The sequence below is a fragment of the Mustela lutreola genome, chromosome 12, assembly GCF_030435805.1.
Source record: "Mustela lutreola isolate mMusLut2 chromosome 12, mMusLut2.pri, whole genome shotgun sequence".
Taxonomy (NCBI): Eukaryota; Metazoa; Chordata; class Mammalia; order Carnivora; family Mustelidae; genus Mustela; species Mustela lutreola.
In genome coordinates this window covers 20,593,329-20,606,677 of record NC_081301.1, presented here as the reverse complement: position 1 = coordinate 20,606,677, position 13,349 = coordinate 20,593,329, and positions in this window count along the sequence as shown.

Here is a 13,349-nt window from a genome sequence, read left to right as displayed (position 1 = left end):
TTACTTTTCTCAGTTTAGGCTAATGCTGACCACAGTTTAATTACTTCAATAAAGTAAACAGGATGTTTAAACATTACGTTTATCAAAATGCATCTCTTTGTCATTACTGAAATCTGGTCTTTGACCTAGTAACCAGTTTACCTTTGGGCACTGATAAATGCAAACGACAGAGACCTCAAAGTCACCTCATTTTCTCTACATGTGATCCAGTTTTGTCTAAGTTAGGGCCCATGCACATTTAGAAACAGTTAACAGTCCTGAGCAGAAGAACATATTAAAAGTTTCAAGTTCACATATATCTTTACATATTTTGCTTTGGGGTTGAGTTTTTAATGCTCTGTATTAAAAGAAAAACATCCAGGGATTTAATCAGTGTTCTTGAAAATCTTTGTTGTTTTTTTCCCCATGGGAATTAATCTGCTTAGTAGAGGGGGAGTTTGGTGGCCATAAGGACACACTCCCTTCCTGAGAGAAGAAAAGGCCTTTGACTGACTTATCTCTGGGAATTCCTATGTATTGCGTGTCCACGAATTCTGACATCACAGGATTTCCCAAAACTCCTTTGAGGGAGGCTGCCCATCCTTCTGACAAAGTTTGCTTATCACCATGAGGATTTTATGTACTACTAGTTCTTCATAGTCCAAGAAATCCCGACATGTCTCTCATGTTTAGTTGGCTGACCAGAATCAGATTTCTGTGCTCAATTAAAGTGCTTTATTAATCTAATGCAGCTGATATGGAACTTAATTTCAGGAAATATTTGTTAAAACAAACAAAAGATCACTGGGTTATATTAGATGCATATTGCTTCCATTACTATTAAAAGCATTTAGATAGATCCCTCCCCCACAATGAGAGGAGAATAAGCTCCTAAATACTTTATGGTCAAGATAACTGATTTGATTAATTTACATTTAACTGCAGTTATTGTTACAGTTCAAAAAAGTTTCTAGAAGGTTCTCATTTGACTAACACTGTGGTAAGTACTTTCTCACAGCTGCCTCATATTTTCATCTAATTTCACAACAGCTCTGCAAGGTAGGTCTAAGTATTCCCATGTTACTTACTGGGAAACCCAAGGCTCAGAGAAGTTAAGTAAATTTCTCAAAGTCTCACCGAGCTTATAAATTGGAGAACTTAAGTCTGAAGCCAGGTCTCCTGACTCCAAATCCGGTGTTCAGTCCGTGAGACAAAACTGCCTTCTTTGGGGCTACAGAAGGTCCGTTTATCACAGAACTTAAAAAAAGTAAACACGATTTCTGTCTGTTTAGGAAACACTTTATTTCTCAAGTCATACGATGACACACCTCTTATGTACTCTCTTACTAACTGATTGGTCACTTGGTATGTTTCAGTAGTTCTGGAAAGCCTGATGGTTTTCTGTGAACATTCTGCATATTGAAAACTTTTTGTCTTTATCCAATAAATAACTTGTATTACCTGTTACCTACCCTAAAGGGCAGACGGTCATGCCAATTTATTCTAATAAAAGTCAAATACTTTACTAATTGTACCTGTCTTGACAATGGTATCATTGCTTAAAATGTAAAAGGCTTCCTAACCTATGTCACAATTATATGCGGATGTTTTTTACTTTCTTTTTTGTAAATTTTGATGTCAAAGGATTTTTATAATCTTTAGACTAAAGCACCCTCGTAGCAAAATATACTTACTTAGTCATTTGTTTTCTATTCTTCTTTCCTTTATCTGGGCATGTTTACTTTCTGCTTTGAGACTTAAAAAACATTAGGTTATAAGTAACTCTGAGATCATGTAGTCAAATTCCCTCATTTTACCAATAAAGAAGTGGAAGCCCAGAGGTATCTGAGGGGCCGTCCAAGGTCAGCAGGACAGTAAATAGATTCAGGACCAGAACATTAATCCAAAACTCTTTCCTCCATACCATCACTGGGAAGATTTGGATTTTTAAAAACTAATGATTGAATTGCATCTCACAGAACGACATGTGGCTAGCAGAAGCCCCCACTGAACTCCTAACATCCCAAAGAAACACTCATAAAAACCTCCAAAGAAGGCCAAATCTCTGTTCTAGAATCTAGGCAGAATTGGTACAAGTCATGAGGCATACGGTGCTGGATTGAGGCAAAATCTTCCAGGGGGTAGCTCGGGATTTTCTCTGGCTTCATGTCATGAGATGGACATGCTGAGAAATAAGAACTTTGAAAGATATTTAGTAACTCATTTTCTTCACCAATGGTGTCTGCCTGCTTACTCAGGATCAGACCTCCCAAGCCAGAGAAATAACTGATTGATCCTATCCCTTAACTAGATGGAGAGACCATGAAGATACTCTATATCCCACCCCTTCTGCCTTCCTGCTCCCCATCCCCCCCTTCATTCTGCCCAGGACTCCAAACCTTAGGGCTAAAATGTGAGCAGAAAGCAGAAAGATTTCTTAAAGGCATGGTGCATTCTGTGAAAAATGTCCTTTAGGTGAAGGCAGATACAAAGAAGTAGCAGAATATGCAAATACTGTGATTTTTCATGTATGATATTAGTTCAGAGATCCAGAAAACAGTAGGAAGGATTAGGAAGACACTTTAATAGAAAAGCATTAAACTTGAAATTGGACTTGGAGATACGCATACTACCTTATCCACCGCGCCATAGACCCACAAAAGAGAGTTGACAAGCACTCACATGGAGACAGCACAACCACGGGCAGATCCTGGATCGGGAAGAGGATTGTATTTAAGGATGAGTACAGAGAGGAAAAAAAAGGGGGGGGTATATTAAAAAAAATGACTGAACCAAGGAAAACAAACAGCTTCCAAGAGCATTTGGAAATGAAAGCTGTCTACAGCGAGAAACAAGAAAATGGTAGGACTCTTCTTGTAACTGAAAGAACAGAAGAATTGCTTCCGCGCGGCAATCGTTACCTCAGATGGGGGGGTGGGTTTAGAGAGAAAGGCGCTAGAATAAAATGAAAAAGAAGAGAGATTAGAAAGAAGGATTGCAAGGAAGCTAAAAGCACAGATTACAATCCACACTGGAAGCAGAAAAGAACAGGACTGAGTTTAGAAACACTCAAATCAATAATGTGAAGGACAGACTTGAGATTTTCTTCCTCATGTTCTTTCAGAAGGAGTAAGAGATGGAAACAATGGGAAAAGATAATGGATTTGGAAGACTGGGAACATTAGGTAATATTCCTGAGTTTTGCTTTCCTGATGGAAAAACTGTTGAGGAAAAAATACATCATCAGCCTACAAAAATGAAATCTTTCCTGAATAGAATGAAAATCTGTGTATGCAGTGTGAAAGGATTCGCTGCATTCCAGCCCCCACCCTCCCCCACCCCCGAAAAAGGGAAAAGAAACCTGTACCCAGGCACCTCCTGGCAAAAATTTTAACTACTGAGGATAGAGAATGAAAAATTCTGTCAGAAAGTAATGGGTTGGGCGCCTGGGTGGCTCAGAGGGTTAAGCCTCTGCCTTCAGCTCAGGTCATGATCTCAGGGTCCTGGGATCGAGTCCCGCATCGGGCTCTCTGCTCAGCGGGGAGCCTGCTTCCTCCTCTCTCTCTCTCTGCCTGCCTCTCTGCCTGCTTGTGATCTCTGTCTGTCAAATAAATAAATAAAATCTTTAAAAAAAAAAAAAAAAAAAAAAAAAAGAAAGTAATGGGTTGCCTATCAGAAAACAAAGAGCTTTCTGGCTTCAACCTTCTGCTCTGTAGTACCAAATGTCAGGAAACAATAGGGAATTCTGGAGGGAAACATTGTGGAATTCTGGAATTTGATCCATGTTAAATACAAAAGGATTTTTAGTTATGTCGAGCATTTGGGAAATAAACCACCTATGGATTATTCTAATAAACCATACTGTAACCTACAAAGTTTGGTTTAAAAAAGCAATTTTTGCTTACTGTAATTTCAAGGGACTCTGGGGCATTAAACATCAGATCATTTACCCATGAGAAGAAGGCTATGTATGCTCTTTAATAGGTAATATGGCTGGAAGCCACGTCTCTAAAAGTGCCCAAACTCCTCACGCAAATGGGCTTCCCTAACTCAAGAAAATGTATGTGAAAATAATTGTCATATCACAGCGTCGTGTTCCTTCATTTTTATTACTGAAGCGATGTGTTGTCATGATCATATAAATAGAAAATTCAGATACATTCCTTACAAATAAAATTTAAATGGCCCTCAATTTCCTCTGCTTCCACCTAAAATGCTATTCTGAGAGATTCTCTTACTTCCAAGTAAGGGGTCTGAGAGCCTGGATGAGAACTCGCCAAGGTTAATCCCTCGTGCCGGTCCTCTTTCCTCAAATCCAGAACTAGCAACAGGTGCCAAGGTAGAAAATCACGGCATCTATATCTGGGTTTTAAAAAGAGAACCAGGGAAAACAAACCTTGTTTTAGAATATAAGGAAGGTTCTGTTTCAACAGCAGGAAGCTGGCCTGGGGCAGTGACTGTGCTTTCCCTAGCTGGACTCAAAAGTTTTAAATTCAGATATTAAGAGAATAGAAGCAGCTAACCACCCCATCCGCCCAACTAATTAATTACTTCTGGAGTCTCATGTCAGCGTTGGAACTGAAGTTGGGTTGTTTTGTTTGGTTTTTCATTTGCTTGCACTGGAAGGACTTGAAAAGACCCAGGAATGTTGAGTATCATTGGCCTTAATGCTCAGTTCCTTCCTGGCAGTCTAAAGGTTTAATCTGTGCCCCCAAATTTCCTTGCAATTTAAACTCTAAATTAAATTTTCAACACAACCAGCATGTTTGCTTTAAATTTAGCAACAGAATGGTTAATAGATTGCTTTGCATTTGCTTCCTTTTTCATTCTGTAGCACAGCAAACCTCTTCCAGATGGAGAGAATCTCTTCTGGAGAGTTTCCAAGTGTAACCTTTTCCAGGGTCCCCTGTTGCTTGGCTGTGACTGACAAAAGTCTGTTCACTATAACAACTTAGATGAGAAACGCAGTGCTTTTCTTTAAAATTTTAAATATTTTCTATGTGGCTGTATGTTCCAAATGATGGCAACAAAGCTGTGTCCTAATGTTTTCACTGTTCTGGGTATCTTGGGTTGGTTGGGTTTTTTTTGTTTGTTTATTTGTTTTGTTTTTTTAGTGTAGAGAAGGATATCCATCATTTCTTAACACTGGAAACATCATTCTAAATAATATAAGAAATGGTCAGTAATTTGAACACATTTAATGTACCATTTTCAGCTTTTTCTTTCTTCCCCGACTGCACGTGGGAGCACACGGGTGGGAAAACCCAGGTGGCATCTGTCTTCTGTCACGGAGTGTCAGAGGTGGTCGGGATTTTCTTGTTTATCTAGTCCAGCTCTCTGTTTGGTAGTCTTTTAGCGTCTGTTAACAATTTGCAAGGTTCTGGGCTTTTGTTTTTGTTTTTTTAAGTTGTTGTTTGGTTTATGTATGTGTAGCTTGACCGTTTAACCCAGATTTTTGAAAATAAAAAAGTTAATGTCTATTTTATGTCTGTTTTATTAAAATAACTTAGTTATTTAGACTTAATCAGCAGTATGTATGGTTTCTGAATGTTTTTTTATTTTCATATCACATTGCTGGAAGTAACATTTTCCTTTGTAGTTTACAACGTAAGGGCATTTTGAGCAGTTCTTTGCCCAGAGGCTATGCTCCTGAGCTAATGCCCAGGGTGAAATTGTTCTGTCTGACCCTCCCTCTGGTTCTCCGACTCAGATTTCTTCACTGGGCGGCTGGGAGCTCATTTGGAAAGCCCTTGTAGGTGACTCTATATCGTCCATGATATAGGTGCCTCTAAATAATGTTTTTCTGCTCTCTAAATTATTATTTTTGGTTTTGAGAGAGAATATTTAATCCTGAAAACCATTAAAAGAGACATTTACAGCTCTAAATCATTCCTAAAAAACAAGTTTCTGAAAAATCTTTCCAAATGGGTAACATGCCGATGATGGTGAAATGAGGTTTTTCATTGAGAATTATTGGCTCTCAGGCAGACTGACTCTCTTCTCATTGTCCCACTTACAACAATGATTTCTTAAATTTTAGACTTCTGGACCATTTAAAAAATATAATGAAAGCTATCGACCATTTTCTCAGGAAAATGCATATATGCAGCAGCATTTTACACACATAAACCCAGGCTTAAACACACCTGCATTCAATTTTTTTTTTTAAAGAGCTGCCTTTTTGAGATGCAGTAAAAGATTTAAGGATTTTCTTCAACGTAATCTAGGGCCGGTAGAGTCCGGTGGAAACGTGGAAGATATGCAAATTGGCCTAGAGTAAGGTCACTGTTAAAGTGAGTCAAGGGGTACGTGAGGATTTGTTATACTGTCCTTTGTTCTTTTGTATGTGCTTGAAATTTTCTATAAGGAAGAGTTTAAACCAACAAGTGCCTGGAGATACTGCAACCCTCCTCACGGATCTCTTATAATCAGAGAATCTTCTGGCTGAGAGGAAGGACCTGAGGAGAGATGAGAGGAAGTGTGCTGACAAAGCCAGGTAAGCAACAGCCCTCCCCCCCCCCCCGCTCCCCCGCCAACATCTGAGGGCGATTTTCAGGCCAGAATACTGGGTTGGAGCAGGACTGGCAGGAACCAATGACATTCGAATATTCCTAGTAACGCGACCTACCAGATGGGATACATGTTGTTTTCTCCCTTTAATGCAGAAAAGTCGTTCTGTGGAAATCTTGGAGGGTTGGTTCTGGCAGCTGTACAGAAGGTGTAGTCATGATGTGCAGGTTGAGATGAGATCTGATCGTGCTAAAGTTGCCGTGAAGATTGCACACCAAGCCTGGAGGTCCAAGGGCCTGGGACAGCACGTGGCTTTCTAGGCCTCGGGGACAAATATGCCCAGGGGTTGCCATGGAAACTATGTGCTACCAAGACCTTGAAAGGACCAGAGAATGCTCAGGCGAGCACCAGCAAGGGGTGTGAAGTGTGGGTACGTGCACCACTGGCTTGGTGCACCCTAACTCTCTCTTAGGTGTTACGACATTATCTTCTAGGGCCTGGAGGAGTATCTCGTGACCAGTATGTTTGGCTTATTCAGTCTGTTCCATCTCCATTTTCTTGCCCTCTCTGAGATGAGGACCTGGAGCCCCAGGAGGTGCACATCCCGTCTTCCTTCCCCAGTATATCTCCTTTTCCTTTTCTTCCCTTCTGTTTCCCTGGATCAGTTCTCCCTCTGCTTAGGAACATTTCCACTCCCGTTTTTGCTGGTATGACACCAGGGACAGACATGAAAGATATTAAACAAGATATATTTCAGCAATAAACAAGGTTCTTGTATTTCTCGAGGGATCCCAAAGAAATAATGATGAGAAATAAAAATTCCTGCTGGAGTATTTACAATGTACTCAGCTGTTGAAATGCTCAAAATGCAATCAAGGAAGTAATTTAGCATGTTTCCAACACACTTAACTATGGTCATAACGTTGAAGAGTTTGGCCGAATTTTAAAAACCCCGTGAATCTTTTAAGACCTTATTAAGGAGTCTAACCCTCACAGGAACAAGAGCAGTTGTGGTAGGTAATAGTTAATACCGTATTTGTGGTTTGTTGTTACCGTCTGTCCCTAGGATCGTGGCCCCGAATCGAAAGGATGAGGTTTGACCTCCCCCTAGGCAGGGAACAGTATGATCCAGATGTTTCCTTTTGTGCTGTGGTCTCAGGACATGTGTCGACTGTGTTTGGGCCACCGTCACGTATTTCTCTCGCTTGCTTATGTCACTCACAACTGCTCAGTGTGAGTCTCCAGCCAGACCACAGTTCCTCAAGTGTCCATCATTCTTCTACCTCATCCACAACTATTTTGAGAGCTGAGCTCACTTAGTCTATTATTTTACTTCATACTTTCTTTAAATTAATTTGTTTTTTTACTGGAATCTATTTCAAAGCAAAAAATAATAATAATAGTAACTTTCTTTTAAACAGAGTTTCTCAAATCAGACCACTCGGGTTCAAATTCCAGCTCTGCTTCTTACTAGTTCTGTGAATGTGGGCAAGTTATTTGACCTCTGTGGGCTTCCATTTCTTCATTTTTAAAAGGGGTCAACAATATTGATCTTGGAAGGTTGTGGTGAGGATAAAGTAAGAATATTAATACATATGAAGCACTCAGAACAATGCCTTGCTACAAAGTAACCATAAAAAATAAGTAACAGATATGCTTATTATTTATAACATAAGTGTGGTGTTACTTGAAATACACACACCACCATTGCAGTTTAAGATGTTTGCCCGTATAAACTCCAAGAATCATCTCTATCATCACCAGTGACACAATAACCACACTTTAGGAAAGAGCGTGACAACACCCCCATCCATTTTAAGATTATTTTTCACTGGCTTCTGTGAGAATTTAAGGTGTCACGGTCTCCTGGTTTTCCCAGTGTGTCTTTAGACTCCCTCCCAGGCTCCCCGTGCCTTGACTCTCTCATCTACACTAGTGCGGTCATAGATGCTTTCTCAGGGTAATCCCATCCGCTCCCATGGGCTTAGCACAAGGAGGCATACATTACCCAAACCTTTCTCACCTGCGGTCCTTCTTCTGAACCACAGAATGCAGACAGTGACTCAATACCTACCTAGTACTCTGTACTAGTACTCAAGTACATAACTAGTACTCTACTCTACATGGACAACAGCTAAAATCATTCCTAAGAAACAAGTTCTAGGTGTAGGGGAGAGGCGTGAATTTATGGCAGACAATGGAGGCTTTAGGACATTAGGGATAATTCCATTAATGGATAATTCCATCTATCTCAAGATCCTCTGAATCTCTTCCCTTCCCACTCTCCTCACTGCCACCAGCTTGGTCATTCATACCATTTTGCCCCATGATTGATTGATTATCTATTTATTTATTTATTAAAGATTTTTATGTATTTATTTGACAGAGAGCGATCACAAGTAGGCAGAGAGGCAGGCAGAGAGAGAGGAAGGGAAGCAGGCTCCCTGCTGAGCAGAGAGCCCGATGCGGGACTCAATCCCAGGACCCCGAGATCACGCTGCCCCAAAGGCAGCGGCTTAACCCACTGAGCCACCCAGGCGCCCCCCATGATTATTTAAAAGCAACCGTGGTCTCCTTGCTCCCTCCAGTCTACCTTCCACTGCTTCCTGGGAAAATTTCACTAAATATAAATCTTATTTTATCTCTGCTCCTTTAATGGCTCTCCAAAGCCTTCTTGACAAGCTCCAAACCCTCCAGCTGGATTGCTGGCTTGTGCTTTTACACCATTCCCTCCTCCCTCTGCCACTGTGCCTACTCGCTGCTCACTTTCTGCTTGGGTCGTGGGTGGGGGGGTGGTGCTCTGCCTTTTACCCACTCCTCTGCCATCACCCGCTCTTCTGGAAAATTCTTACTTACCAGTTTTCATCTGGCATGCTGTACATGTGAGCGCCTCCTCTGAGGAGCCGTCAGTCCTCTCGGCTTCTGCTGTCTCAGAAGTTGGCAACATTGAACAGAACCTACAAGCCCATCAGTGTCACTCTGCACCATCTCCTGTTCCCAAGGAGCCAAGTGGACTCCAAGGGAGCAGCTTTGCTTCTGTGAGCATTTGACTCACATGGCGATGAAGCTGTGAGATGAGTTTTCAAACGAAGGTCTATGCCTCTGGAGACGGAGGGCAGCGTCTCAGTCTGTGGCTGCTCAGAGCCTGTACTTCTCCTGTTGGATGTTTTCCTAAGGTAACTTGAATTAATAGTTCAGTTATGAAAAAGGACGAGCTGGCACACACTCTTATTTTCTTAGCAGAACTGCGGCTGCCAGCTTTGCTGTATTTGCCACAATATTGCAAGGCTCCGAGTCTCCCGGGACACTCCCAGGAGTAATCACATCTGTGGCATTGATGTTTCCAAAAGGCTGCACTGGAGAGGCATCCAAAGATGGATAACAGCTAAATTATTATTATTTTTTTAAAGATTCTGTTTATTTAGAGAGAGAGGAATGAGGGGGTTGGGCAGAGAGTCTCAAGCAGACCCCATGCTCAGTGTGGTCCCCAACATGGGCCCCATCTCATGACCCCAAGATCATGACCCAGAGATCACGACCCTGAGATCACGACTGGAGCAGAAACGAAGAGTCAGATGCCTGACTACGCCACCCAGGCGTCCCAGCTAAATTTCTTTTGATCAGTGGGTTTTAACCTGGCACTCATGGCTGGGCTTCAGGGAGTCTAGAAAAAACCCCGAATCATAGGTGCTGATTTTTGTGTATGGTCATGTGTACACTTCACTTGCTGAGGACCAAGATGACATTGTTCCCTTCAGATGATCAGACTTATTTATTCATTAAAATATTGGAACACTTGGGGCCTGTGGGCGGCTCACTCAGCTGAGAACCTGACTCTTGGTTTTGGCTCAGGTTGTAATGTCAGGGTCATGAGATTCAGACCTGTGTGGGCTCCGCACTCAGTCTAGAGTTGGCTTGAGATTCTCTCTATCCACCCCCCTCCCCTAGGCTCTCTCTCTCTCAATAAACAAATATTTAAAATAAAATAAAATATTTGAACACTTGCCATAATGTGTCAGCCAGTGTCCTAAGCACTAGGGATAGTGGGGAAAAGAAAGAAATACATAAAAGCAGCTGCCCTCACCATCCTTATATTCTAGTAGGACAGGCAGACAATCATCAAAATAGAGAAGTAAATTACATTCTATTTTATAAGGTGCTAAGAGCCACAGGGAATAATTAAGCAACGTTGTACTGGAGAGGGAAATAAAATTTTAAATAGTGGTCAAATAGGGCATCTTGAAAAGCTGACATTTAAGTAAAGGCAAGAGGCTGTTGAAGGAGAGATCTACATGGGTATAAGAAAGAAGGGCATGCCAGGAAGAGAGCACAGCAAGTGCAAAGGCCCTGAGGTCCCAGAGGTATCCAGAGGACTCTCTTGTCCAAGTTGCTTTTGCTTAAGGCAGACAGCCGAGGCTAAGAAAACACCATCACCTTTCTGAAGAGTGGAACAGCTGAGCATCTCAGGTCAAATTATTTTTTGTTTGATGGACCAGGCTGGTTTGCCTAACCAAAGATGCCTAGAACAAGGATATTGCTCTGGATCAGGAACTGACACTGATTATCATTCAGACTTATTGCTTCTTCCATGGGACAGAAACACATATACTTTTGGCTCAAATTCCAATTATCATTTTGATCATTGGCCATTTTCAATAGACGGCCTCTCAGTAGAAGTACTTAATAACTCCAAAGGGGAAAGCGAGAGTACATTAAGAATCAAAGGAGGGAAGGGCGCCTGGGTGGCCAGTGGGTTGGGCCACTGCCTTTGGCTCGGGTCGTGGTCTTGGGGTCCTGGGATCGAGTCCCGCGTCGGGCTCTCTGCTCAGCAGGGAGCCTGTTTCCTCCTCTCTCTCTCTCTCTCTGCCTGCCTCTCTGCCTGCTTGTGATCTCTGTCAAATAAATAATAAAATCTTAAAAAAAAAAAAAAGAATCAAAGGAGAGAAAACTTCACTTTGTTTTCAGCTAACTTCTTCTTGTTCCAATGACTAGACTCATTTGACAATATTTTGTGTATTTGTAATCCATTAAAGATTTTGACTTTTATTCTTAGCGAAATGGAAACTCATCAGAGAAGAAAAATGACATGATCCTACTTATATTTTTAAAAATTTGTTGTGATAAAATATACATGAAGTCAACCATTTTAAACATTTGTAAGCGTTAGAGTTTGGTGACATGAAGTACATTTACCTGGTTGCGCAGCCACCACAACTCTCCACTTCCAGAACTTTTTCATTCTCTGTTCTGTAACCCTGTACCCGTCAAACAATAACTCATCATTTTCCCCTCCCTCCCTGCCCCTGGTAGCCACTGTTACTTTCAGTGTCTATGAATTCGACTACTCTAGCTCCCTCGTATTCGTGGAATCACACATTTGTCCTTTTGTGTCTGGCTTATTTCACTTAGTGTAATGGCTTCAAGGTTCATCTGTGCTGAGGCATGTACCAGAATTTCATTCTTTTTAAAGACCCTTATATGTTTATACCACTTTTTGTTTATCCATTCACCTGCTGATGGATATTTGGGTAATTTCCACCTTTTGGCTGTTGTGAATAATGCTGCCATGAACACGGGTGTACAAATATCAGTTTGAGTCCCTGCTTTCAGTTCTTTTGGGTCTATGCCCAGAAGAGGAATTGCTTATCCAATGGCGATTCTGTATTTGATACCGTGAAGAACCGCCATACCGTTTTCCACGGCAGCTGCACCATTTTACATTCTCACCAAGAGCGCACAGGGGTTCCAATTTCTCCACATCCTCACCAACACTTACTTTTGTTTTTGATGGTAGCTGTCCTAGTGGGTGTGGTGTGGTCTTGCTGTGACTTTTGATTTGCATTTTTTCTTTTCTTTTTTTTTGTTTTTTAAAATTTTATTTATTTGACAGAGAGAGAGAGAGCTCACAAGTAGGCAGAGAGGCAGGCAGAGGGGAGGGGGGAAGCAGGCCCCCTGCTAAGCAGAGAGCCAGATGCCGGGCTCGATGCCAGGATCCTGAGATCATGACCTGAGCCGAAGGCAGAAGCTTAACCCACTGAGCCACCCAGGTGCTCCTCTTTTTTTTTTTTTTTTTTTTTAAAGATTTTTTATATTTATTTATTTATTTATTTGACAGAGATCACAACTAGGCAGAGAGGGAGAGAGGAGGAAGCAGGCTCACCGCTGAGTAGAGAGCCCAATGTGAGGCTTGATCCCAGGACCCTGAGATCATGACCTGAGCTAAAGGCAGAGGCTTTAACCCACGGAGCCACCCAGGCGCCCCTTGATTTGCATTTTTTTAATGATCGTGGACCAGCATTTGGAAAGATGCTGAGCATCTTCCCAAGTGCCACACTTACACTTCACAAGCATCACTCTGGCTGCTGTACTGAATGATCTCAGCTATGGGGTGAGGTGCAAGGTGCAGGGCGGGGGGGGAGGGAGGGGGAGGGGGAGCAAATGTGGAAAGAAGAAGACCAGTTGGAAGGCTATTGTGGTTGTCTAGGTAAATCACAATGGCAGCTTGGAACGGGATGATAGCAGTGGAACTCTGGCTGGTGAGAGAAGTTTGAAAGTAACCAGACGACAAGCACACTTAAAGCCATGGTACTGGGTGAGATTACCCAGGGAATGGCTGACTCTCAGTAGAAAAGAGATGGAAAGGCTGATCTCCAGCTATTCCAACATTTTGCATTTGGAAGAAGCCAGTAGATAAGACTGAGAATAAACAACTAATAAGCAGGAGGAAAACCCAGGAGAGTGGGGTGTGGCTGAAGACAGACGCAGTTAGCATTTGAGGAATGAGGGTGTGTCAGCGTGGAAAATGCTGCTGAGAGTTCACCTAAGACTAGGGATGGAGGCTGCCAGCTGGATTTGACCAA